The sequence below is a fragment of the Ambystoma mexicanum genome, chromosome 5q, assembly GCF_040938575.1.
Source record: "Ambystoma mexicanum isolate Mex_15411 chromosome 5q, UKY_AmexF1_1, whole genome shotgun sequence".
Classification (NCBI taxonomy): domain Eukaryota; kingdom Metazoa; phylum Chordata; class Amphibia; order Caudata; family Ambystomatidae; genus Ambystoma; species Ambystoma mexicanum.
In genome coordinates, this window is record NC_090933.1 from 572,190,331 (window position 1) to 572,218,104 (window position 27,774).

Consider the following 27,774-nt stretch of genomic DNA (forward strand, 5'->3'; position numbering starts at 1 on the left):
AATTTCTCGCGCACCCCTGGAATCCACGTACCCAGGTCAATCGCGTGTAGAATTTCTCGTGCACCCCTGGAATCCACGTACCCAGGCCATTCGCGTGTAGAATTTCTCGCGCACCCCTGAAATCCACGTACCCAGGCCAATCACGTGTAGAATTTCTCGCACACCCCTGGAATCCACGTACCCAGGCCATTCGCGTGTAGAATTTCTCGCGCACCCTGAAATCCACGTACCCAGGCCAATCGCGTGTAGAATTTCTCGCGCACCCCTGAAATCCACGTACCCAGGCCAATCGCGTGTAGGATTTCTCGCGCACCCCTGAAATCCACGTACCCAGGCCAATCGCGTGTGGAATTTCTCGCGCACCCCTGAAATCCACGTACCCAGGCCAATCGCGTGTAGAATTTCTCGCGCAACCCTGGAATCCACGTACCCAGGCCAATCGCATGTAGAATTTCTCGCGCACCCCTGAAATACACGTACCCAGGCCAATCGCGTGTGGGATTTCTCGCGCACCCCTGAAATCCACGTACCCAGGCCAATCGCGTGTAGAATTTCTCGCGCACCCCTGGAATCCACGTACCCAGGCCAATCGCGTGTAGAATTTCTCGCGCACCCCTGAAATCCACGTACCCAGGCCAATCGCGTGTAGAATTTCTCGCGCACCCCTGGAATCCACGTACCCAGGCCATACGCGTGTAGAATTTCTTGCGCACCCCTGAAATCCACGTACCCAGGCCAATCGCGTGTAGAATTTCACGCGCACCCCTGGAATCCACGTACCCAGGCCAATCGCGTGTGTAACTTCCCGCGCACCCCCGAAATACACGTACCCCGCTCAATCGCGTATTTAACTTCCCGCGCGCCACTTTTTTGATGCGCTGGAACTCTACCGCCTGCCTTCGTGTGGCGGCCGTGTTTCAGCTTGTGCGTGGCTTTGGCTGTGCGTGGCTTTGCCCTATTCGATTCCATGAATACGTGTGGTTCGAGTGCGTGTGGGCGTTCCGTCTGCTTCCCTGCAGTACATCCCTAGTTACGCCCTTATTTTCGAGAGTTGTTCCCCATTCCGCGCGTTATGCCCCATGTCCCGCCCACTTTCTGGTGTGTGCGCTGGGGTCGTGCGCTTTCACTGTGCGCGTCGCGCACGCCTTTCGCGATGTTGCAGTGACTTGTGCGCCATGACTTTGGCGCACATCCCGCGGTGAACACGCGCAGGGACTTCCATGAATCGCACGCGTGCGCGTGCGCCTGTTTTTTTCCGCCTGGGCATGCTTGCGCATGCTTGCGACAGGATTTTCGGCGCACGTTGGTTCCATGAATCGGCCCCTTAGTGAGGACGTCTTTTTCCTGAGAGAAGAATAGATAGCTATGGCTGTGTGTTCTCGAAAACAGATTTTCTGGATTTTGGGAGACTCATGGATACATTGGTTGGAGGTGAATGCAGAATGTTGGGTTGTATCTGCAGATCTTGGATTCCCTCATGTGGAAGTGTACTGGGATGGAGTGCGTGGAATGAAGTAGCCGGACTTGGTACCTCTCTGTGCTACTTTGCAGACAGGGCGTCATCCTGACATAATTATAATTCATTGTGGAGGGAACAGTTTAGGACATGTGTCTGGAATTTCTTTGCAATTTGCGAAGAAAGAAGGACTTGAGAGGGTCATGGACATGTTTCCAAATTCCCAAGTAATTTTTTCTCGTATTGCGCAAAGACAAATGTGGCTGCGTTCTTCTTCATTTGGTCCACACATGGAGAAAACGAGGCGCAATGTCAATAAGGCTGCTTGTGCCTTTCTAAGAGATGTGTAGCCATGTCCTCTTTCCACAATGATAATATTATGTTTTGTAGCACATTCATTTTTCACATAGATGGAGTCCATCTTACATATGCTGGTAATCAGATTTGTCTTCCAAATCTACAAAATGCATTGCAACCTTTTTTGGAATTATATTCACCTATTTTGCATTACATGTTGATGAATCCAAGTTTTTCAAACACACAAAACACCACGAAAAGGCTCTTTTCAGAGCCACCACTTATTCCCAGAGAAAAGTGCATTGGTTTTGTTACGGTTGCACCCCAAAATTTTGTCTGTCCTAGGACTGTCCGTAGACTTTTAAAAAAATGTGCAGGGGCCTACACCGTTTACTTGCTAGTTGTGTTTTTAAACTGAGAAAGGCGGCTCTGAAAAGAGCCTTTTATTTTTGATTTTTGTTGTTTTATATTTTTGGGGATTTTTTATACACGACACACTAGGAGAGGAGGGGAAAGGAGGGTAAGGAAGGGACACCAACCACAGGGATAAGCAAGGGCAGGTGGAGAGAGGAAGATGTAGGGTGGGCCTTATTTAGGTAGGTAGCAGGTCTTCTGGTGTCCGTGACCGTAGTCTCGAAAGCACTTCGAAGAGTCTCCCCCCTGCATAGTACTGCGTCGCAGTATATACACAATATTGTGACTCTCGAAAGGTAAGGGTCAACAAGATCGCAAATGGCCTGTTAAGCAGCTGGAGGGATGCGCTCTCCCACAGGAGTGTCTCTTGTGGTGAGAGGATCATAAACGGAGGATGGTGAAGAGGAACTCAACCTACTACGTTCTTTACAAGGTACAACCTTGCAAATGTTCACACCATGGAATGAAGTTAGGTGTCGCTTCATGGATGTCGTACCAAAGCTGTACGAACCACGTCTCCCATGACTCAGCACCAATTGGCACTCGTTACAGGTGAGCATGTTTGCACGTGCTCTCGGTACGTTACCATGAACGGTAAACAACCGCAACACCCAAGACTCCTGCCGAGTGCTGGTAGTAGGAAGTTCCTCCACCTCATTCTCTTCATCCTCTTCATCCTCATTCTCTACATTCTCACACGTATTCCCCTCTGCAGGCCTTTGGGGAGGTGGTGGTGGTGGAGGGTTTGGGGGTGGTGCTGACGTTGATGTAGCAACAGCAGCCATCAATGCCATTACAGTTGGTGAGGTGATCTCTAACTCTTTTAAACTATTGACAGTTTCCTTAAGATTGTCTACTTTCTGTTCAATGTGTTCAAGAGTCTTTTCCATTGTGTCTTTTGGAGTCACATTTTCAATCTTTGCATGGTCTGTAAAAAATAAGCATATATATGTTAAGTACACATTAGGTAATGGTTATTAATTTCCTTGTATAGACAAGTGTCTACCATTATTATCACTGTCTTCAGACATTTCTTCACGTGGAAAATGTTCTTCCAGCCACTCCAAAGTACTGCATATTTCTGCGTGAAAAACAAAAATATATTACTTATACTGTACCTCACACAAAAAGTAGAGCAATATATACAGAAATTGAAGTTTACTTACTAGTTTCTGGTAAGTTGTATTCGTTGTGTTGTGTAGGTCTACTGTTGCTTCTAGCTCTGCAGTTTCTGTGAGGTAATTATGTTGGAGGTATATCTTTTTTGTCATGGTGTAATCCATTTTTATTACATATCGCATTTCAGTGGCTGGTTGATGTGTTAAATATGTAGGTTCCACTGCTTATTTATTATTATGTATAATGTGTTTATGTGCTGCTTTTTGAACTTGTGCAGTGTTTATATGGTATGATAGAACAATTTTAGATGCCCCCGAGTGTAGTGTTGATGTCATCCGTGACCGTCCGCGGACATCAAAATCATTAGCGGGGTGTTCGGTATGTTCTATGTTACATGTATATAAAGTAAGGGAATCGTAGTAAACATCTATCAAATACACACTACGAAAATGTATATTCAGTAAAAAAAACTTTGTTAAAGAACATTATGGTTAAGTTGTGCTACTAAAAACCTATGAAATTCAGTAGAAAAACGTTGTTAAAGGGATGTTATGGTTCAAAGTAAAACTGAAAACGCCCTGAAATTCGCTAGTTATGGTAATCTAAGCAACCATAACTCACGCCACCACCGTGCATTGCTAAAACTAACACCCAGGACATCAAAGATGACATCACAAATGTCTTTGATGACACTTATTTACACAGTCAGTCTTTTTAGATTGGCTTCTGTCCATGTAATGTGATTCCCTTGTGCATTAAGAGTTATTACATTGTCTATATAATTCATTCCGCAATGGTTATGTAATGTGCCTCTCTTTGATGGATCTCCATCTCACTACTTCTAGACCAAAGTTCAGCATCCATAGAAACATAGTTCAGGCAAGATGAAACACAACCATTAGACCAAGTCATAGGTTGTGAGCCAATTGTTTGTCCCTTGTCATTCAGACAGAGCAAATCATATGTATTAGTTAATTTACCCCCAACTCAACTCTCTAGTATTTTGTCTATTGTTACCCACATAATATGTGTCTTTCAAATCAGCTCCTGTTTGGGTTAATAAGTATGCACATAAACTCAGTGTTTTAAGATCCCCTGCTATGATCACATTCCCACCAGGACAATCATCCACCCATTGTTCCAATTATTTTCTGAATTTTTTTGTGGAGGTACCATTGGGAGGGTCATCCATATTCACAATCCACGTTGGAGATTTCATAGATTTAGGGCCATAGAGAACAGCCGACAAAAAAAACGTTTAGGTTTACCTGACCCACCACTAAGGGCCTTAACTCAAAAGTTACATGGGCACCAATGGCTAGTCCTCCAAAACTTCATCCCTTAGCTTTCTGACTAGCTGAGCGGGATAAGATACAAAACCCATCAATATTAAATTCTTTAACTGTGAATGTTTCTTGTAACAAAAACACGTTGCTGCCAATAATATCTGAAAGACCTTGAGGGTGTGAGAGGAATGACCTGAAACCTCTAGTGTTCCAACACATCAACCATATAGTGAAATATTTTGGATGATGTGTCAATTTATCAAGGTATCAGTGATCCAATGTACAACTTCCTTTTTTGGACCTGTAGCCTCCCTCCTTCTGGCCAGTGATGCCCGAAAGCTAGATCTTTGACTGGTCAGGGTATTAGACAAATCAGGGCATTTTTTACCCACATTTTGCAGATAGAGGGACATGTTCTCAGTGTGTTTCCTACAAATAAGTAAGTTGAACAGGAACTCAATAACTCAATAATAAAATTGGGGGTATACTTTTTTTTAATAAACATTCTATACAAATTCTGTTAAGACCCATAGCTGGCAGCCCAAAATGAAACATGTCCTCGGAACAAATTGGAGTCAAGCAAGGTAATTTCCTAAACAGGTCCAATAAACATGTGTGATTTACAAATAGGCTATCTACTCAATTTTCACCAATTTCCCAAATTGTGATGTGCCACCCGATTCATTTTGTGTTATATTGCCCAAGGGGGTAGGGCTGAGCAATATAAACCGATGAGCCAGATTATTGTATAATTGTTTGAATAGGCTCAACTGAATCATTCATGCCCCTGTCCCTGAGAATTATTTAACTGTGGCAATATGGGAATGGATGCTTATTTAACATTAACTTCTGCCTGACTGTTAGAACTGAAAGGGATGGCACATTAGTAATACAGCTCAAAGATGGTGATATCCCCACATTCAGTGTCCGAGAAACAATAAGTGGCAGTTCCAAACCAAGGTTCAGCCATTTGTCTAAGGGTCCCTGTCTGATTGTCCCGTCACCTTGTTGTCTGTGACTTAATGTCCTTCATTCGTGCCATGTGCTACCTCCTGCTGGGGACTATATTGATTTCTTTCAATGTCCCCTAAGGTCGGCAGCACAGTTCCTTTGTACAATATATTGATTTTATTAGTTTGTCACAGCACCCACTTCTTCCTTCTAGTCCTGCATGCTCTACAAGGTGTGTCAGGCTCATCTGCACTATGATTGCAGGGTCTTATATATTTGCTGTACACCAAAGAGCTTAATGAAGAGTAAAACAGTAGATATAGATGACAGTAAAATCATTTTTTTGGGGTCTTTTATATTGCTGTACACCAAAGAGCTTAACAAAGAGTAAAACAGTATATATAGATGACAGTAGATTCAATTAATTTGACAATTCATGAAGATAAAAAAAAGTCACTGAGACACTAACAAAATAAGTTCTAAGAAGACAGTGATGTATTTATTTATTTATTTTAATTATTATTATGCGGCACATGCCCGTGGGCCTCAGGGCGCACTAAAACAGAGACAGACAAACAACGAGAGAAACCAGCGGGAAGAAATAGAGAGGTCATAGGAAGATTACTCTAGGTTAAAAAGCTGGGTTTTTATGGCTTTTTTGAAGAGGGGGTAATCTTGAACCTGTTGTAACCCAGCCAGCAGGGCATTCCAGAGTAGGGGGCCCTGAACGTCAAGAGTGGTACCACCAAATTTAGCTGTCTTAAATCTGGGGGGAACAAGGACTGCAGCAGAGGAAGAGTGAAGGTTACTTCCATTGGTCTTGATGTTGATGCGGTCAGACAAGTAGGTGGAACTGCTGAGAGAATGGCATTTATGTGTCATCATTAACACTTTGTATGTTATGCAATGTTTTACAGGAAGCCAGTGTAGTTTCTTCCTGAAGGTGGAGATATGGGAGCGACGAGATTGATTAAAGATGGTACGCACTGCATTGTTCTGAGCCACCTGGAAGGATTGAATATTGGCGGCAGTGGTGCTGGACAGTAGGCTGTTACAATAGTCTAGTCTGGAGTTTATCAATGGCACGTACAGAAGTGCACAGTTTTCAGCTGTTATAAATGGGCGGATGTAATTAAATCTTTCATGGATAACTCATCATCTAAAACAACTCCCAAAGTTTTTACTTTCCTTTGGACAGTAAGGATATTGTCCGCAATTAGGAAGTTGGCATAGTCTATATCTAGTTTGCTCTGGGTATTCTTGCAGGATACTATCATAAGCTCAGTTTTGTTGTTGATTGGAGCTAGAGAGTTGCAGGCCACCCAGTCCTGGATGGCTTTGTAGATGTTATTGATGGTATCAACATCGTTCTTGTACTGGCCACTTAGCTGGATGACAACCTGAGTGTTGTCTGCGTAGTTTGTATACTGGACTCCAAGCTTGTCTATAAGATCAAGAAGAGCTCGAATGTACACATTAAAGAGCAATTGCGACAGACAGGAGCCTTATGGGACACCACAGGTTTGAGAGATGGGAGTGTAGTGATTACTACCCACGCAAACCCTTACTGCAACCTCTCCGAACCGTGTCACTAGTAAGCTATGATCAACTAGATCGAAGGCTGTCGAGAGGTCAGGTAGCATCAGCAGTGTGGCTTGATTTTTGTCTGCAATGCCCGCCACAGAGGTTCCATTATGAGCCCTATTGCCTGACTGTCGAGTACAGAGGATATTGTGTTCTTCAACATGAGCCTGAAGTTGCTTATATGCTAGTTTGTCCAATATCTTCAGTATAAAGTTTACGTTGGTTATAGGCCTGTAGTTGTCTTTGTTGGTAGAATCTAGATTTTATTTTTGAAGCAAGGGGGTTATCCAGGCAGATTTAAGCGTATCTGGTACCACAACTTCATCAAAACATAGGTTTATAAGCTTGGTAATCCAAGGAACCAGTAAGTCTGTTGATTCTTTGAAAATGTTTGTGGGCCAATCATCTCCGGGGCAGGAGGAAACTTTGAGATCCTGTATTACTTTAAGGACTTCCTTTTATGAATAGTGAGAGAAGGATAATTGGAGTATTCTACATTGGATGTTATTGAGATGTGTTGTATTTTTTATGAGTAGCGGTGGTGCCACGTTGTTAAGGGCTTTATTGATTTTTTCCTTATGGGAATCGATTTTGGATAAGAAAGCATCGTGGATATCTTGGCACCATTGTGAGTCTTTTTTTTATATTATTGGATGGTAGAGGCTGATCCTTACCGCCACAATCATAATGAGGCCCAATGAATGGAAACAGGATTGGGCAGATGGGGTTTGGTGGACTGACAGGAGGAATAGGGAATAGGAGTGAAGAGAATAGGGGAGATTAGAAAGGAATCAAAGAGCAACGATAAGGATGAGCCATGTCATGAAGACATTTAAAGATGATACAGAGAAATGGAAAAGTAAACAGGCTTCAAAAGAGTGCTGCAAGTGTGTTGGCCGTGGTGGAGCAGGAGCTCTAAAGTACCACTTTGCAGTCTGTTCTTTGCAAAGAGTCTTTCTTCACTTTTTGCTGCACAGTAGGAGGAGGAATTGTTCCATAAACCCCCCTGGCGAGCAAATCGGACTGGAGTGCTGAGAGAATGTTGGCTCTGTTCCAGCAGGAGCTCTAATTTGTCACTTTTCAATATGTTATTTGCGAAGAGACTTCTTCACTTTCAGCTACACAGGAGGAGGAGGAACCTTTCCAAAAAAAAAAATGTGGTCAGCGAACCACAGTGAAGTGCTCCAGTTGTTTGGCCAAGGTTGAGCAGGAGGTCTAACATGCCACTTTGCAGTCTGTTCTTTGCTACAATTCTTTCTTCACTTTCTGCTACACAGCAGTATGAGGAACCTTTCGATTAAACCCCCATGCTCAGCGAAACGCAGCAGAGTCGTGCGTGTGTGTTGGCTGTGTTACATGAGGGTTTCCGAAAGCAACCCCAGCCTCACCATCAGCGAAATATTCCAGTCGATTCACACAAATATCAGCCCCCTTGTGGATCACCAGTGCATACCATCAAACAGCAACGGTAAGTGGGGGCAATAACACAGAACCTCCTCACTTAATCCCCAAAGTGCTGGAGTAGCATTTTCACTGTCGCTCATTGTACATTGTATGCCTTTTCATCGCAAATCTATCTCTGCAGTCTTAGCGTCTATCAAAGCCAAGAGAATGTGTAATTTGAGAAGCGCAACCCTGAAAGATGACCTTAAAGCACCCAAAATAGGATACCGCAATCAAGTGGCTGCGAGGATTAAGTTCAAAACCCTTTGCATTGTCCACAAGACCTTCTGGGGCCTCAATACCTTCAATTCTCTCTTCCTAAATATCTTCCTTCACAAGCTCTTCGCTCATCCGTCTCCAACTCCCTCAGGGTTAGTGACTTCTCCAAGCAGCAACTTGGTGGTAGATCTCTTTCCTCGGTGGGGGCCTCCCTCTGGAACAGCCTCCCTGCCTCATTAAAACTTGAGGAGAACCATTTACGGTTCTGGAAGCACCTCAAAACCTTTCACTTTGCTTCTGCTTTTTCTCCTCCTCTCCCCTGCTGACCTTTTGGCTTAAAATTAAATTGCACTGGTTTCCTGGCCTGCCTGGCAACCCCCCACACTCTAAGACTGTTTCTGTATCCCTTCAGTCCCACTACCAGCACTTGACACCTGTTGTCTGCACTTACCTTGCACTTGCCACCTGCTGGCCATTAGTTTACTTATTGATATTATTCTATTGCCATGTACTGCACTGTCCATTCCCCCTACCCCTGCACTTTCCCCTTCCTCCATCCCATGCACTTGCACGATCTGAATTACACCTGCCCTATAAAGATCGTTGGCTGTCCTCCCTTTGTTCCCCCTCTCTTGCCTCATCGCGCCTTGATACACTTGTGTATAGGTGCGTTATAAATGCCATATCACAACATATCATAGCAATTGACTTGCATACAAAACACTGCGCTTTTGACCTCTTCCAGGTTTGTCATGCTCGATAAACATATCCAAATCGATAAAGATGTCTTAGGCACATAAAGTGTTCCAGTCACAACAACTGTTAACCCACCAGATTTGTTTTCAGTTCCAATCCATTTAGTTAAGAACACCTTTCATCAGAACCTAGAATACACTGTGTCAACTTCTACTATGAAGGGAACAATTACCAACCTGGCTAAAACAAAGCAGAGATCATGAAGCCTAAATGCCCTATAAAATCTTCCATGGGCGGCAAGCACAATTCATCAAATACACGATAATGAATTCAGCACAAATGACTCAAACATGCGCTAGGATGCTTTTTTAAAAATAAATGAAATTTCAGATCTAAATTCACACGAAGAAGAAGGAGATGAAGGAGTCTACGCCCCTCCAATCACAACCACGCACAGAGGCCTTCAGTATGCCCCAGTCTGTGGAAGCACCAACGTAAGAGAAGGACACAACCCCTACTGCATAATCCTACTTGCCCTATTAGTAAAATGGATGCACATAAACCTCAGGATCCAAACATCACAGCATTGAGTTTCATGCTAGACCTTCTTGTAAATGTGTTTGAATCCTTAAAATAAGAAGTACAATCCTACTCAGGCATCCTGATGGAATTGTCAAAAGAAGTATGCATCTGCAAATCCTCATTGGTTGGGCTAAATGTAGCAATGAATAATCATTTAAAAGAACCCTTAATTCAACTTTCAACAAAAGAAAAGGAAGAAACACAAAGCCTAAAAGATCTAAAAGATCTAAAATAATTCCTTCTGTTCAAGATCAGCAATGAATTCATGTGGATGGACATCAAAACCACCTTAGCAGATATTCAAAATTCTGACTCAAACAAGAAACATCAAGCGAATTCTGTTCATGATGAAATCTTGTACGGCGATGATACTCCACTCTCAACATCCGTTCTAGAAGAATTCATGAGATTGGCTCAAATAGTCGATAACCAGGAACTTAGAAAAGGAGTAAAACATGGAAAATAACTAACATCATCTGATTCCCAAAGATCTGCCTCAATACCAACTAAAATGCCCATCCTACATCACAAGGAGATTGAAAATCAGCAGAATCCCTATCAAGAAGGGATAGATGACATGATCTCACTAAATAAAAATCAAAGTAAGAAAAAGAAAACCAGTAGGAAAACTAAAAATCCTGATAGAAAATCCTGAGAAACTATGTAAGACCAGTGGAAAATCCACAACAGGGAAATAGAAAAAAGCTGGTAAAAATAACTTTTTTAAAGCCCTAAATAACATCACAGAAGTGAAGGAATTAGGAATAAAGAAATTTGAAGCAAAGAAATCTGATGCTCAAGTTGCTCAGAATAAGCAAACCAAAGTAGTACGAAGAACTGATTTGCCCAACTCCACAGAAGAGGAGCCAATGGTGATACAATCAAGCAATCTAAAATCAAAAACCACTTCTGGGTCACAAACTGATGAAATAATGGCTAAAGACCACATACCAACAAAACTGCTGAAATTGGCCCCCATTTTTATAAGAAATGTCATCCTAAAACAGAAGACAGAATTGATGTCAGCGCAATAGTAACTGATCCTATCTCATTGGCACCAGAGCCGACCGATCAACCTGCAAACAACATTTTCCAAGTACAAATACCATAACATGTCAGCTTTGTTTCTGAGCAACCCGGCACCAGCAAACCTTTTGATGCCCCTAAAGTGTTGCTACAGCAAGTTAACCAAAGAAAGGACAAAAGACACTTAATCGTAGTAACATTTTATCCTACACCAAAAAGGTGTCAGACCCAGGATATTGAGCGTTTATCTTTCCCCTATGATAAAAGTACAAATATAGTGGAGCTCATACTCAAATCCAGCTAAGGAGTAAAAGCTTTGCAATTAGGTGCAAATTAGCTTAAAAACATAGGACTAGAGGTTTTCACCACTCAAATGCCTCCCTTTCAATTGATCAAGAAAATGTAAAAGTTGTTTCAACTGACAACGTAGCGAGAGCCTCTTTATCATGCAGACGATCATCTGAATTAATTGAAAATCCCTCTCAAAGCACACAATCAGCTACTGTAAAAAAGGAAAATTCTAAACTTTGGACTCTACTCTCGGATATTTTAACCAAGGTCATTCAAAGACTCAATGCTGCTGAAGATCTGCTCTAGGAAAAAGAGGCACGTAAGCTCCTGAGCTAGAATACAAGAGGCCCCCTGTCTTTTCGAAATAAAGTATCACGTCAAAACATTTTCACAGAGCTTGATCTAGTTCTCTTTCAAGAAACATGGCTTATGAGAGAACTATATTTGGATGGGTTTACCTCTGTCTCTCAATTAGCAACTTGCAACAATGGGGGCGGCCGTCTAGGGGTTTCTTAATAGCAATTCAAAACACTGTAGGTAATGATGTGCAGTGTATATGTAATGACACTACTGGTATTCTAGCTATTAGGTGTGTCATTAGATGGGGTTACGAACAGAGGTCTCCAACTGATCAACATATACTGGAATACCGCTAACAGAAACTTATTATCTTTCCTTGAAGATCTTTCTAATATTCTCACTGAATCAAAGATCGCAGTCCCTGATGACCTAATCTTAATAGGTGGAGACTTTAATGCATGCTGTTCCCCCATAGCTATGCAGTTCTCGAAATCCATCATTAACATATCTAATGGGGAAATGTGGGAACAGATATTTGCTGATTGGAAGCTAACAATTATTAATGGCAATATTGACACCGATCAATTCTCCGCAGTGACGTGGTCAAATGGCAAAAGTACATCTACAATTGACTATCTAATAGTGTCAGTCAAACCTCTTCAATATTGTCATAGGTTTAATGTTACTCCATTGTATTATAGTGATCACAACTCACTACAAATTGCCTTCTCTCTTAAAAAATGTAAGATTAAAAATACATATACTCAAAACTTCTAATCAATACAAAAGGCAACCACATTGTTTGCTTCAGTAACTAGGGACTAAAACTAAATGAAAAACTAGAACACATAGTTGGTTACGGCTCTGAATCAGAAATGGAAATGCTATGCAGACCTGGAAGTTTTGTAGAATTCATATGGGATGTAAATCGTCCTCAACCCAAACATTGTATCAAATCAAAGACCCACTTGCACACCTTTGATGAAATAACCTATGCAGAAAAAAAACACCTTAGTAACAAATTACGTGATCTAAAAGGCAAAGATCTTGACACACAAACTTATATGGCGGAAAAGAACATATTAAAAAACAAATATAGATATTGGTAACACGGTCAAAGAATAAAGGGTAATATTCAAGATGGTCCAACCATGTTCCAAACTCTGCTTCCAACTCAGGCAAAAAATGTTTGGGTGTTAATATATAACAAAACCCAATCTCAAGGTGTACAACAATACTCCATAATACCCAACAGCACATGAGTAAAATATTTCAGTGCGCTCTCGTATAAACCATCCAACCAGGAGGCTCAGACGGAACACACAATCATATGGGATCTATACATTAACAAAGAAGAGTTAGTGAGACTCATTATAAAATCTTCAAAATCACGCGCTGCTGGCCCAAATGGCCTAACTAACGTGATATTCAAATCAGATCGTAGAACTTGGTCAGTAATATTAGCCAGACACTTAACAAATATCATTCAGACCCAAAAGTTGCCAGTGTCTAGAAAACTAGTTATAGTAATCCCCATTTACAAAAAGGGTAACAGATCCCACCCTGCAAATTATGGCCCAATAATTCTGTGCTGGACTGTGACAGTAAGATCTTTCCCAGTCTAGTGTAACAAAAGCATGAAAAATGGGCAGTCAGTCATATAATTCTGTGCAAATTGCAGACAGGCTTCCGATAAGGATTATTGACTATCTTGACTGGGCTTATTTTGGACATCATAAAAGAGCAAAGTCCAAGAAAGAACTCAATGCTGAGATACATTGCCCTAATTGTCTTATCAAAAGCTTTTGATTTAGTCAACAGGTCACACTATGGTGTAAATTAAAACAAATTGAATATTCCGGAAGGCCTGCTGCACATAATCATAGCCTTACATGAATAAAACTCAATCCAAGTTAAACTGAATCTAATAGGTGATGTATCCGCAGACATACAAATAGAAAATGCAGTAAGGCAAGGCTGCATTTCAGCAGCTTTTCTTTTCAATCTTTATCTTGCTGACCTTGCCAAATGTTTGCAAAACAATACCTTTTTTTCTCCTTCTATAGGCAAATCTAAAATCTATTCTTTGCCTATACTGTCGACATAGCCCTCATTGACAACACTCAGGTGGGGCTACAATATCTAATCACTTCAATGGAACTATATGCAAGCACGAATGATTTAGTGATCAACCCTTCTAAATCCAACATAATAATGTTTGTCCAACAAACTCAAAGGAAAATCAAATTACATTGGTGCATGAAGCAACAGACATTGCCAATTGCAAAAAAGGTAAAATACTTAGGTTTCCAACTCAGATCAACTCAATTGTTAAAAGACCTTACATTAGAACTAGAGGGTAAAGCACTCCAATACACATGCCAATTGAAAAAAAAATCCTAAACTCATTTTGTAGATTCTAGCTCTTACAACTTATAAAATTCTACAAAGTCAAAGTGATCCCTGCCATTCTGTACAGAATGGAAATTAATCCCAGTGCACAAAACCTCAGATGGGCCCGCCTTGAGGGTAGGATATGGAAAAAGAAACTGACTCTACACATGTTTTACCAATGTCTAGGATGAGATACGAAATGGGATTACAATCCCTACATTTGTATTTCAACTGGAAAGTACTATAGAACAATCTTAGTTCCTCATGAGCAATTGTTGTATGAGGACATTAATGTCCACATTTGACCACAGAAGAGCAGCTATCCGTCTAGCCTACAAAAAGATTCTGAAACAATCGTACAAAATTGTGAATCCATCAGTGAGACATTTGTGGAAGATCCTCATACAGTCAAACGTGCATTAATGCAAGCTGAGTTTGAAAAATACTAAAAACGTTGGTGTATGCGAGAAATCAAGCAAGTATGTTCTTCCATATTTAAGAAGATTTCCCATTTCCAGCTTAGGCGTGCCAGAATGTTATGATTCCATTTAAATCTGATTAAAACAAATGACACACATAGAAATACAATCTGTGTGGTGAAGTGTATCTTCAAGATGTGAGACATCTTTTGATATCCTTCACATTTACGCAGGTACTAAGAGAAAAATCTTTTGCAACCTTTGTACATAATACTGACTGGATCAGTACTCAGGAATTCTGGCACAGGTTTTCAGCTGGAAAGGAAATCTTCATATCCATTTTGCTTTTAAAACTTTTGAATGAATTGAATTTTATTTAAAAAAAAATCTATTGTAATAGACATTAGATGGAATACAAACCTATTTATATATTTTATCTATATGTACTTTGTATAGGTTTGTATACACACCAAATGAGATTCACTGATTATTTTAAAAGATGAAATAATGTGCAAAAAGTCCTCTTTGTGACTAACTGCAGACTAAGTTTATACAAATACAAATAAATAAAATAAGAGTGCTGGAGTGCGGGAAAATTTGAGCCCTGAGGGGAGACATGAAAAAGAAGACAAATAGATGAGTTGCAAATGGAATGGAGAGGAGTGAACGGATAGACAAATACCGAAAAGGAGAGTAGAACAGTTGAAAACCTGTGAAAAATTGAAAGATGAAACAAGAATTGTTGTGCCATGAAAAGAGGAAAGGACATGCTCATCAGATAATTATAGAGGTGGAAATGAAAGGAGCCGGCAAGAGAAGAAATATAACAAGACAAGGATCAGGAAGAGGTGAGACTAACACTGAATAGAAATGGTGGGAGATGCCAAAGGAGGATATTACAGAAGCAAGAGAAATAGTATATGAAGATAACAGGAGAGGACCATGGACCAAGCCTTGTGTAACACTATACTGTAGAGGAAGAACAGAGGAAGATTGCCCTGACCAGGAAACTGAATAGTTGTGGTTGGTAAGATAAGAGCAGAACCAACTGAGTATGGCACCCTGAAAACCAAGATGTGAAAGGGTGCAAGGAGAATACAGTGATACACTGTATCAAATGCTGGTGACAGGTCAAGCAGAATAAGCAAGGAAAATTGTTTGGCATATCAAGTTGACAGTAAAGAGTTGAAAAGGGCAGGTCCAGTTGGATGAAAAGAATGGAAGCCAGACTGATAGGAAGAGGAATAACAGAGTGAGCTTTGTAGACAGAGACCTGATAGTAAACAGCACGCTAAAGGAGTTTAGAGAGGACTAAAAGGAGAGAAACAGGGCAGTAGTTGGAAGGTCAGGAAGGATAACGTAATGGTTTCCTTAGAACTAGAAGAATATAAGCATGTTGAAGGACAGAAGGAAGGAAAAATGTCAGTGCATTGCGATATATGGAAAGAAGAAAAAAGGGTAGCATTTCAATACCTCATTTTAATTTCTAACTGTATTATTTATACATTATTTTAACAATTATGTAACTGTCTCTCACACTATATTCAGTCTCCAATTGTTTACTTATAATTCATACTTATTTTCCCCCTCCCACCCTTCCAAGTTTATATTGTTTTCAGTTTCATTGTTAAAACAAAAGCATTAGGCAGTCCCCATTTTTATATTTGATACATATTTTTGTTATAACTTTCCCTTACTAGAACGTATCTAAAATCTATTGTACTCATCAAGAGCATTGTAAAGTACGTAATGCTTCTTCAAGTTCAAGATCAAAACCTAAAACCTACTCTTCTAACAAAGCACAGATCACCCATTACAATATAGATCCTGATGGAATACTTATCATATATTGAAAAAAGGTGAAATAAATAATTGTCAACTAGCTATACCTAAACGTAATATTATAAATTGTTCAAATACAAATATTACAACAGTTATACCCTATCTTTCATTTTTATTGATTGTCTACAAAAATGTATAAAATGAGAGATAGTTTTTTTTCACTTTCACCCAATGGACTTCACTTACCAAGACATTACATAGACTATATTTAAGTAATAATTCCATATTGATCCGTGGTGAATGTATCTTATGACGGAAAATTCTACTCTAACCACTCCAAAGTGTTGGCAATTCCTGTTAAAATATTTCTTGATAAAAAATCAAAGCAAGATATGTTATTTCTAGTTTGTTATAAATAACATTTATTTATCAAAATGAAATGAAATTTGTTTTAAGATAAATATGCATTTTCACAAACTCTATGTTTCTCTGTGAAATGTATTCTGATGTTAAATTTCAACAGTAAAATCCTATATCCTGCTTGCTATTTTCTTAATTCCTATTTCAATCAACCTTTTAAAAAAATAAACTACCTAATTTTCCTCTCTCCCTTTTTAGACAAATGCTTCCCCACTAATATGACATTACTACACAAACGTGCCTTAAATATAACTTTAAAAAACAAGTAGTGGATTCCTTTGAAAGGTAGCCTCTCATAGGTCAGTGAGCTGTCTACAGAACTTCTTCAAGCTATTGTGGTAAATTATTTCCAAAATGACCTTCGTCAGACTTGAAGACATGGCTCCCTCACTCCTGATTACATGGTATAAACATCACTACGGTGACATAATATACAAAACGGTAATATGTAAGTTTACCAAACCCATTTTCAGAGTGGTACGTTTTGCTAACACCAAAATAACAAAACAATACCGAAAAATCCCCCTAAACCCGTGTTTTTCTTTCCATATAACCCAACCTCATCCCCACCCATTTTAACTGCTTAACCCACTGCCATATATATATATATATTTAATTACGGTGTTAGGTATTTTGGTGTCAGTAAAACGGACCACTCTGAAAATGGGTTTGGTAAAATGACTGGATACCATACAAAACTGTTTTTCTTGTCATTTTAATAAAAATACACATAGAATGTACCCCTTAACATATCAAAGGAAATCTGACAGTGAAATCCCCTCTCCATATTACCACAAAAAAGGTTATCTGTTCCAGGAGATGACTGTGGACTACACAACTTAAAAAGAGAGCATGGACTGACCAAAAATAAACATTCAAAATCTAGTTTTTAAACCAATATAAGTTGTTCTTATAACTGCTGAACCCATATCCATGCATTAGTATTGGCCGAACCCCAAACCCTCTCCCGTAAAGATAGGCTCACAACTTTTTTTATTATACAGATATGAGTTATGGCAAATACACAATATCACATATCATGATGGTATCATACTTTTGGGCACCGGGTCCTGAGGTTACCCCCTCTGACCTGTGCCGCCTTCTTGTGTCCCACGACTTGTTGTGGGCACCGTACAGTGCTTTGTACTTCTTTTTGTTCTTCTCCCCTTTTTGTAGGGTGGGCGGGTTCTGTGGTAAAGAAGCAAGAAGATTTGGAAGACACTGAGTAAACAGTGAACCTCCCGTTTGCTTGGGTCCCCGTTCAGGGTCCACAAACAGATTGTGTTTACTCTGAGCATGCTTCTCATATTTATAGGACCCAGGGAGGCCCTGGGTCTTTGTTGTGTATGTCGTGGGGGCTGCGGATCGCCCACTGTCTGGCCCCCTGGTGGGGGCAGATCTTTTGAACCTGGGCCCTGCCTGACGGTTGTTTTCCTTATGGTGCTTAGCACTGTGCTGTTTGGAGGCAGGGTGGGATGACTGTTCGCACCTTACCCTTCCGTGTCTTTGTGTTGCCGAGACTGCGTGTCTCTGTAGCTGGGGGGAGGAGAGGAGCAGGCACGGAGAAGATTGGGGCTGCCCCTCTCCAGCTGCCGATGGTAACAGCAGTTACCCTGCCTCACTTGTGTGATGCCCATGCAGCATTGCCCATAACTGCTGAACCCATATGCATGCATTAGTATTGGCCGAACCCCAAACCCTCTTCCATAATGATAGGCTCACAACTTGTGTCAAGTGTTGGCAATAAAAGGCTGTAGGATTTTATTGTACAGATATGAGTTATGGCAAATACACAATATCACATATCATGATGGTATCATACTTTTGGGAACCGGGTCCTGAGTTTACCCCCTCTGACCTGTGCTGCCACACACGGGCAGGTTCACGGCTGACCGTGTTCCCCCAAGAGTATGCCCTAGAGACAGCCCCTGTGAGCAAGTGTTGCATTGATTTCCCGAAAGAAATGCTCCATGCCCTGGATAGACAAATGGGTGCCGTCGTGGAGGAAGAGGTCTGGGTTGCCTAGTGTAATGGCTGGGTGTTTTATGAAACCCAGTCCTCTTGTCATACAGAATCTCTCTATCCCCCTGTTCAATTTTCTTCTGGATATGTCTATAGATTTGTAGCAGTTGGCCCCTAGCCATTTCTTTCTTGGTAAGATGGCCGAGAAGTATATTTCAGTACCCCTCCAGTTGTGTGAAATGCCTACTAGGGAGGAGCCGATTTCTTCGCATAGGATGCGTCTACCCGTGTTGACTAGGTTGTTGCCCCCTAGATGAATGATCAGGAATTCTGGGGGGTCCCTGTATGCCACCAATTCTACTAGTGTTTCGTCGATGTCGGTCCACCGTAGGCCTCTGTATCCCCACCATGAAGTAATGGTGTTTCTGAAAGGTGGCCCTTCTTTAATCTCTTATGCCCATCTGCCTGTCCTGAAAACGAATGAGTGGCCAACTATCCATGCTGATCGGAGTGTGGTCCTCGATTCGCCTGTTGTTTCTGTGGTGGTGGGAGGGAGGGAAAAGAAAAGAAAATTTGAGGAAGGATGGCTATATCAGTTGTGGTCTGATATATCTTTTATAACAGTCTGACTTCCATCCCCCTATGTTTTTTAGTTGTTGCGGTGCTAGGCCTCCCTGCCATGCTGCAGTTGCGGCTCCTATCCTGTAGGTATGGGTGCCGAACTGTTTGGGATCCCACCCTGCTTTGCTTATTGCTTTTATCAGCACTCCTTTAAATTGGTAGCGTCTTAGAGCCGATGCATCCTTGTGGATTAAAAAACTCCCCCCCCACTTTGGGTCGTTGTGCGTAATAGAGGTTGGTGATGCAAACCGGACAGTTTGTTGCTTCATCAATGCAACAAATGTTGATGGTTCTTTTTGCACCCGTTTTCGACTGTTGCATTTCTATGTTAACACTCTCCTGTCTCACCCTGACTTCCATGACACCCAGGCCGTTTGTGGCCCTGGTGCTGGAAGCGATGAGTTCTCCTACCCGGAAAGCCCCAAAGTAGGCTAGGAAAAAGGCTGTTTTAAATAACATTATCTCGTATGGGTGCCAACATATGGCTTCCAACTGGCTTGCTATCTACACCAGTTTGCTGAAATCAAGGGGTCGGCGGGTGTCCACTTGGGCACCCTCTATTCTGCCCCATCCCTTCATTGCATAAGAGATGAGGGCGTTCTGGGTGGGGTCTGAATCGCCCTGTATTTTTGTAAAATATGAAATTGCCACCAGGTGTCTTTTAGCCCAATCCCTTTTGAAACCTTGTTCCCGAGCCCATTTTAAAAATACTTCTATATCTTTAATCGTTATTAATTCTACGTGGTTTGCACCTGTGGCCTTAAATACTGTTTGCAAACACTTACTGTACTGTGTTGCAATAGTGATTGCCACTGCCCTCTCTGCCATCTCCGTTAGGAAGCCTGTGAGGTTGTTGGCACCCGTTGGTGATGTGCCTCATTCTTGTTGGGCATCCCGGTCTGGACTCTCTGTTGCTGGCGTTGATGCCAATGTGTTGTTGGCACCCGTTTTAGAGGTGCCTGCTTTGTATTGGTCATCCCGGCCTGCACTCTCTGGTGCTGGCGTTGATGCCAATGTGTTGTTGGCACCCGTTTTAGAGGTGCCTGCTTTGTATTGGTCATCCCGGCCTGCACTCTCTGGTGCTGGTGTTGATGCCAATGTGTTGTTGGCACCCCATTAGAGGTGCCTGGTTTTCGTTGGGCATCCCGGCCTGTGCTCTCTGGCGTTGGCATTAATGCCGTTATTCTTGTCTTCCCATTATTGCCCAGCATTCTTCTGGTAGTGGCATCATCTCTTCTTGGGCGTGCGGCGCTAGCTCTCGGAATCTTGTCCACTGGAAGCGAGATAAGGCATCAGCAATGTTATTATCTGCCCCTGAAATGTGCTTCACTTTGACTACAACGTTTTCCTGTAGTGTGACTGTTGTAATGGCTTGTAATACTTTCAGTACTAAAGGGCATTTCGTAGACCTTCTGTTTATGGAGCCTACTAAATCCATGTTATCGCACCAGATCAAACGTTCCGTATTCGCTAGTCGCCTGCCCCAGATGTGTAATGTTAGCCCGATGGGAAAGATTTCTAGTAGGGTGATGTTTCTTGTCCACCCTGCTGCTTGCCATGAATTGGGCCAGTGTCCTACCACCCATTCGGAGTCTAGTATGGCTCCAAACCCCTTGCTCCCGGCTCCGTCGGTGTATAGGACCCTGTTTGACCAGGTATTTAAAGGCGTTCGCCAAAGTAAAGACCTGTTGAAATCTCTGAGGAATTTTCCCCATGTTTCCAGTCTTGTTTCACCTCTCTGCCTAGTGCCATATGCAAGTGTGGTTTGGTGAGTGATTTGATTTTGAACTCTAGGTTTCTGGAAAATATCCTCCCTTGATGTATTATTCTGGATGCGAAATTGAGGCTGCCTGCTAAGGATTGTATTTCCTTTACTGTCCCCTTTTCCTTCGTTATCAGGTTTTGTATTTTAGACAGGAGTTCTGCTATTTTTATTTTGGGGATTCTGCTGAGCCCCTTTGCTGTGTCTATTTCGATGCCCAGGAATATTATGTTTGTGTCTGGTTTGGTGTTTTTTTCCCTCGCTAGGGGAATTCCCCAGTGTGCGGCCATGTGCTCAAGTTTTGCTAAAGCCCTGCCGCATTCCCCGGAGTTTGGTGGCCCTATGACCATGAAATCGTCTAGGTAATGCACTATTTTTGTCCCTGGTCTCAGCTTTAGGAAAGCCCATTGGAAAAAGGAACTGAATTGCTCAAATAGTGCACGGGATACTGCACACCCCATGGGGAGGCATCTATATATATAGAATTTGTTGTTAAAAGTGAACCCTAGCCACTGCTGTGACTCTGGGTGGACTGGCAAAAGTCTGAAGGCAGATTCGATGTCCAGCTTGGCCATTAAGGCGTTTCTGCCGCACTCTTGTATGAGCCTTACCGCCTCTTGGAAATGTGTGTAAGATACGGCGGATTCTGTGTGTGGGATGCCGTCGTTTAAAGACTGGCCTTTAGGGTAGGAGAGATGATGGATTTGCCTCATTTTCCCGGGTTCTTTTTTGGGGACCAGGCCTAGTGGAGATATTAAATAGTTCTTTAAAGGCATGCCATCCCAGGGACCTGCTATCCTGCCTAGTTGCAGTTCTTTCTTGATTTTGGTTTCTACTATCTGGGGGTTGTCCCTGGCTGACTTCAGGTTCATCGGGATGGTGTGTGACCCAGAACCCTTAAATGGGATGAAAAAACCTTTGGTGAAACCCTGCCATAGTATCGTGCTGGTTTCCTTGTCTGGGTAGTTGTTTAGGGCGTCCCTAAAGTTGCCCAGGTTGATGGGTGTTCGTCCTGGTTCTAAAATTGGGATATCATTCTTTCTTGGCTGGTAGTCTGGTGCAGTTGCTTGTTGCATGGTCGCCGTTGCAGTTTGTGCAGGCGTGTTTGTACCAGCATTCTTTGCCCCATGTACACTGGTTTTTCCCAAAATTTCTGCATGGGATGTTGGATTTGGCAGCCTGCTGTTTGTTCTGTCTGTGGGCATTATTTTTAGCCGCCCAAGGCTGGTTCCTTCGAAAGGGCTGCTCCCCTTTTTGGATTTATCATTGTCATGGGATTTGCTTCCTTGCAAATTTTTGCTATTTTTGGAAGGAGAATGCATAGTATCTTCTTCCTGGGGAGGTTCAGCGTTGAGGGTGTATAAATTGTTCTGGACTTCATCCCACTCAATGGCCGGCCTTTCTGACATGCTCCTCCCAAATCTGATGTCATATTCTAGCCATGTCTTCCCCCTCTGGGTTACTTTTACTTCCCTTATTTTATCAACGTATGCCCAGATCTTCCTACCATCCATGGGGAATTTTTCTTCATATATTGTAGCTAAGATGGCAAAGGCTTGTAACCAGTTGTCGCAGTTTTGTTCGACCTGGGCGTTTCTGGCAATAGCTTTTTCTTCTATCTTTTTGGGGTGTCTGAAAGCGTCTTTCCCTTTGCGTTGGGCTTCTATTAAGGAAAATATTTCTATTAATTCCTTGGCCCATATGGCTTCTTTGATTGTGGTATCAATGTTCCATGCCAGGCATCTTTTGTATCTATTTAATATCTCTGTTTGGAAAGATTTCATTTTTGGTCTAACTGTGCATTACAGATTGCTACAATGTCAGTTGTATTGCTGCCGGGTGTCCCTGTCACGCCTGTGTTGTCTGCGCTGGGGGTTGCCCATGCTTTTAGAGCACCTGCTGACTCTGTTGCTGGAATTGCCAGAGGCTGTTGTATTTATAGCTGTGGGTGCTACTGACAAATGCTGTACTTGTTGTGGCGGGATTGCTGTAGGTTCTACTGCAATGGTAGGGTTTGAGGCCCCAGGTTCCCTTGTGGGCGGTGTCTGTTTCCCCCTTATTTCTACCATTAGTTGCTGTTATTCCGCTACATTCTCGCATAGTTTTGACAATTTTTTGTTACCTTTTTTGGCGCCGTCAGATACTTTTCTCCTTTTTGATGGTGCAGAAACCTCATCTTGGCTGGGTGGGCTGGTAATTCCTTCCCTCGGTAGGCCGTACATGTTTTCTCTAACTCATGCCCATCCGTAGTGCTCTGCTGCTTCAATGGCTGCTAACAATTGTGGTGATTTTGGCTTTTGCACCGGTGTTGAGGGTGCCCGTGCTTTCCGTTTGGGCCCCATGATCTTTTATGCCGGTAAGTTGTTGAATTGCCCGCCGTCCACGCTGGGCTGCTCGGGTGCCTCTCTCTCCTTCGTTCGCACTGGCTTGGGATGATTCCGCAGCACGCGTCTTTGTTTATTTTGTTTTGGACACGCACGCCACTCGCTTTTCCTCTATGCCGAGATGTTGAAATTGCCGCCGTCCGCGCTGGCTGTTCGGTTGCCTCTTCTTCCTTCGTTAAGGCTGCAATGCAATTGCTTTGAACAGTACAATGAGTAAACAGTGAAACTCCTGTTTGCTTGGGTCCCCGTTCAGGGTCCACAAACAGATTGTGTTTACTCTGAGCATGCTGTTCATATTTATAGGACCCAGGGAGGCCCTGGGTCTTTGTTGTGTATGTCGTGGGGGCTGCTGTTGTCGCAGCCCCCGGACGGATAGCCGACTGTCTGGCCCCCTGGTGGGGGCAGATCTTTTGAACCTGGGCCCTGCCTGACGGTTGTTTTCCTTATGGTGCTTAGCACCTTGCTGTTTGGAGGAAGGGTGAGATGACTGTTCGCACCTTACCCTTCCGTGGCTTTGTGCTGCCGAGATTGTGTGTCTCCGTAGCTGGGGGGAGGAGAGGAGCAGGCACGGAGAAAGTTGGGGCTGCCCCTCTCCAGCTGCCGATGGTAACAGCAGTTACCCTGCCTCGCTTGTGGGATGCCCATGCAGCATTGCCCAAAATACTGACTATTACATCAAAAGAAGTCATTGCCATGATCTGTTTGATGTACGACGAAAAACGTTAGTCACATCATGACAAATGTTGTCTTTTTGTACAGCTTGCATACAGGTGTATACCTAGATTATTTTATTGTCCTTACTCCTGACTCTCAATGTGTGGAATAAGTCTTTTTAAAGTTCCACTGTCCCTCCACAAATAGAACACTTGATTGACGAATGTTTCATAGGTCTCACCACACGCACATCAAACACAACAACAACTAACATGTATTAACCGTGGTTTGACGTGCACAGTGTTTGCGGGTATCAAAAGTAATTCAGCTTTTTACTTTTTCTCACAAAGTACATGACTTCATTGCAGTACATTTTTACTTTAGCCAACATTAAAGCCATTAAAATTATGAATTGTTTTTTTACCTTCAACAACATCCTTAAAATTAAAATGGTATGGTTCTAGTACGTTCATTGTTTACCTACATTTGGATTAGTAGTGCATGCTTTTAAATTACGGATACAGAGATGCATGATTGTCATGTATCTTGTACTGAGCACCCTGATAGTTCCGAACACATGCAAAGCCTGTTTTCTGCCTGCATTTTAAGCCAAATTGTGTTTATGAATAAATGATGCAGTTTTGAAATTTGCAAAAATGCAGATGGTATTTAAATGTCAAATGGGATTTCATTTGGAGGTAAATTGATTAAATGTGCTACAACAGACAACATCTGCTGTATTTGCATATATTTCAATTGAAAGTGCATCCTTTAAATGAATAAAAGCTATGAGAATGAACTATGTCTGTTGTACAGCTCTAAAACACTTCCAATAGGCGCAGGAAAAAGCTTTCTTTAAATAATATTTGAACATGTTACAATACCGTTTAAAAATGTTACAATGGTCTCACACATGATGTGCATATTTTACATAGCCATTGGTATTTGGATTATATTTTTAGAGGGTCAAGTGATAAAATATGCTACTGCACGTAATCATTTCAATATTTTCAGAAATAAGTGTGGAAGTCCGAGCCAGTCCTAACCCAGAAGGGGAAGGTGGCAGTGTAGAAGGGTCCCCGTCCTTGTACCTTTTCTATTTTCCTGTGTGATTGAAAAGGGTACCACTCTTAATAACATCAGACCTCTATTCCAAATCCTCGCCAGTATCTTTTTTTTTTAAGGGAACTGCAGATACCTGCAGCCCCAGCATCGAACCAACGAGACAACAACCCAAAAGAGCCTCTCAATGGGTAAGAAGGGTCAGCACACCCGAACCAGAAACACACACCATGAACCGCTGTGCAACATGAATGAACGGACCATACCAACTCTCAGCACTTGTACGAAATGCTGCTCTCTGCTTTATGCAACGACTGCACTCACTGGCAGCAGAGTCATGGAGTGCTGTTGCAACACAGAATGTCTACCACACAAGATAAAGCAACCGCTTACCAGTAACAGAGCTATGGAACATCTCTTAAAAAAAGACTGCCGTGAGACGAACTTGGACCCTCACATGAATTGGAACTTTGGTCATAGTGGGCCACCATTGATAATCAGCTACAGTCCCATATGAGAGAAAACGGGGCGTGTCTTAAACCCCCTTATATGTGTTTTGATGGCTGTACTGCTTCCTGTGGGAGGAAGGCAGTGAAAATGTGGCCAGAGGATGAAGAATGGGAGAGAAAATGGAGGCAGGAGGTGGAAGATATAAGGAACACCAGAGACCAGAAATACGTGGGTTGTTCCGGACAGTTCAGCGGAGGAGGCAGTAAACCAAGAAACCAGAAAGTGAAAGGACAGTGAACAAGAGTGTGGAAGCAATTTATAGTGAACTTAAGGTATTTGCAGGTGGAAGATGTAGTACTTTGTTGTAGGCTTGCATTTAAGGTGTCTCAGTGAAAGTGGTAGTAGGAAAGTGGGGAGCAAGTGAACAGTGACTGAGAGAGTGAAAGGAGGTTGATTGAGTAGATGGTGTGGTGGTGTAGTAGTGGTGGTAATGTGGGGAAGTAGTAGAATAGAGGTAGGAATAATACAAGTCTAGAGGTGGAGTAGTAGGGGAATGGAGGACAGAGGACTGTTACAGTTGTTACAGTAGAAGAGGGAGTGGTATACGTTTGAAAGTGGAATAGTAGTCCGATGGAGGTGGGAAGAGTGGTAGAGTAGAGGTCAAAGTCTTAGAAGTGTGGGGCGAAGTAGAAGTGGTATGAAGGTGGGACGAGTGGCAGTGTAGAAATAGGAGTAGTAGTTGAGAGAGCCAGTAGTAATTGTGAGTAAGCAGAAGAGGGAGTAGAGAGGTGAGCAATTGAAGGATTAACATTGTAGGATGGAGATGTGTAGTAAGAGAATGTTCATCAGTGGGACAGGAGAAAAAGTAGTAGGGAAATAGAGCAGTCAGACAGTGGGTCGCATAGGAAAGGAGGAGTGAAGTTTAGAAGGTAAAACGGAGAGAGCTAGTAAGATTAAGGAAAAGGAGTAGAAGGTAGTGGTAGACCAGGCGAGTACCCAGAGTGATTAGAAGGCACTATCCAAATGAGAACCCTGATAGGTGTCACCTAGATTGTTCCCAGAGTTAGTCCAAATAGAGAAGGTGTTTGCCTTTAGGTCATCACCTATAGACAGGTAGCTTTGGATGTAGGAGTCACTGATCACTAGTGTCATTCCTGGGTCATGGGAAACCTGGGTTAGGGTTGGAGGTCATCTGGGACAGTATATTTAGAATTTTTTTAATTCCCACTCCCAAATCCAATACATGCATTTGCTGAAAACAATACAGTGTTTACATACAGAAGCAAATATTACCTTTTGCCCCATAAAACAGAACCTAAAATAAATGAGAATGTAAGAAACATTAATTGCTCATTTGGTTACCCTTCAAAAGTCACCAGAAATATAAAAATTAAAATGTGCATGAATATATAATAGAAAAATAAATAAATTCCCTGCAGTTCTTTAGAATTAGCTAGCACCTAACACAGACATATAGGGCCTCATCAGAGTGTGGGCATTGCTATTACCTCCACTCTGAGCTGGGGTTAAATCCACCAACTTTCTGCCATTATCAGCACAATTACCTTGGCGATATAAGTGCTGAAGTCATTCTGTCAAGTATGCCCCATTGGGTCCAACGGATGCAGAGTAAAGGGGGACTTACCACGCCACCACAACTTAGGAACAGGCGCTAATAGCACTGGAACGTGTTGCAGTAACGCTCATTGTGTTGGTTGGTATCCCGGTGGATTTACTGCCGGGATACTGCCCAACTTGTAATGTTCCTGAGTTCTTAAGCTGCGCACGTATTCAAGGTGCAACCTCTGTAATATAGCTACTGCTCCTTAGTCATTAGGTATATGCACCAACAAAATATTACTAGAATACATTTTGATATTTACAATAATGTCTTTTTTTCAGTTTTCACAGAAACATGAACCTGAATCAGCCACAGGCCCACTTCTACAACAGCAAACTCCTTTTTCCACAAGAACTAAGTTCAACATTTAAATAATTCATCCATTCAACCATCACCTATGTGACTCCATCCGAATCAAAGGCGAAGGGCTCTAATAAAACCACAATAAAGTTCTACACACTAAAGCGCACATTTCAAAGCTATGAAGCTATTAAATATTGTGCAATATCTTCAGGCCCAAACGACCAGAATGTACACAACATACACAGTAATTACACGATACATTCAAAGGTCATTCAC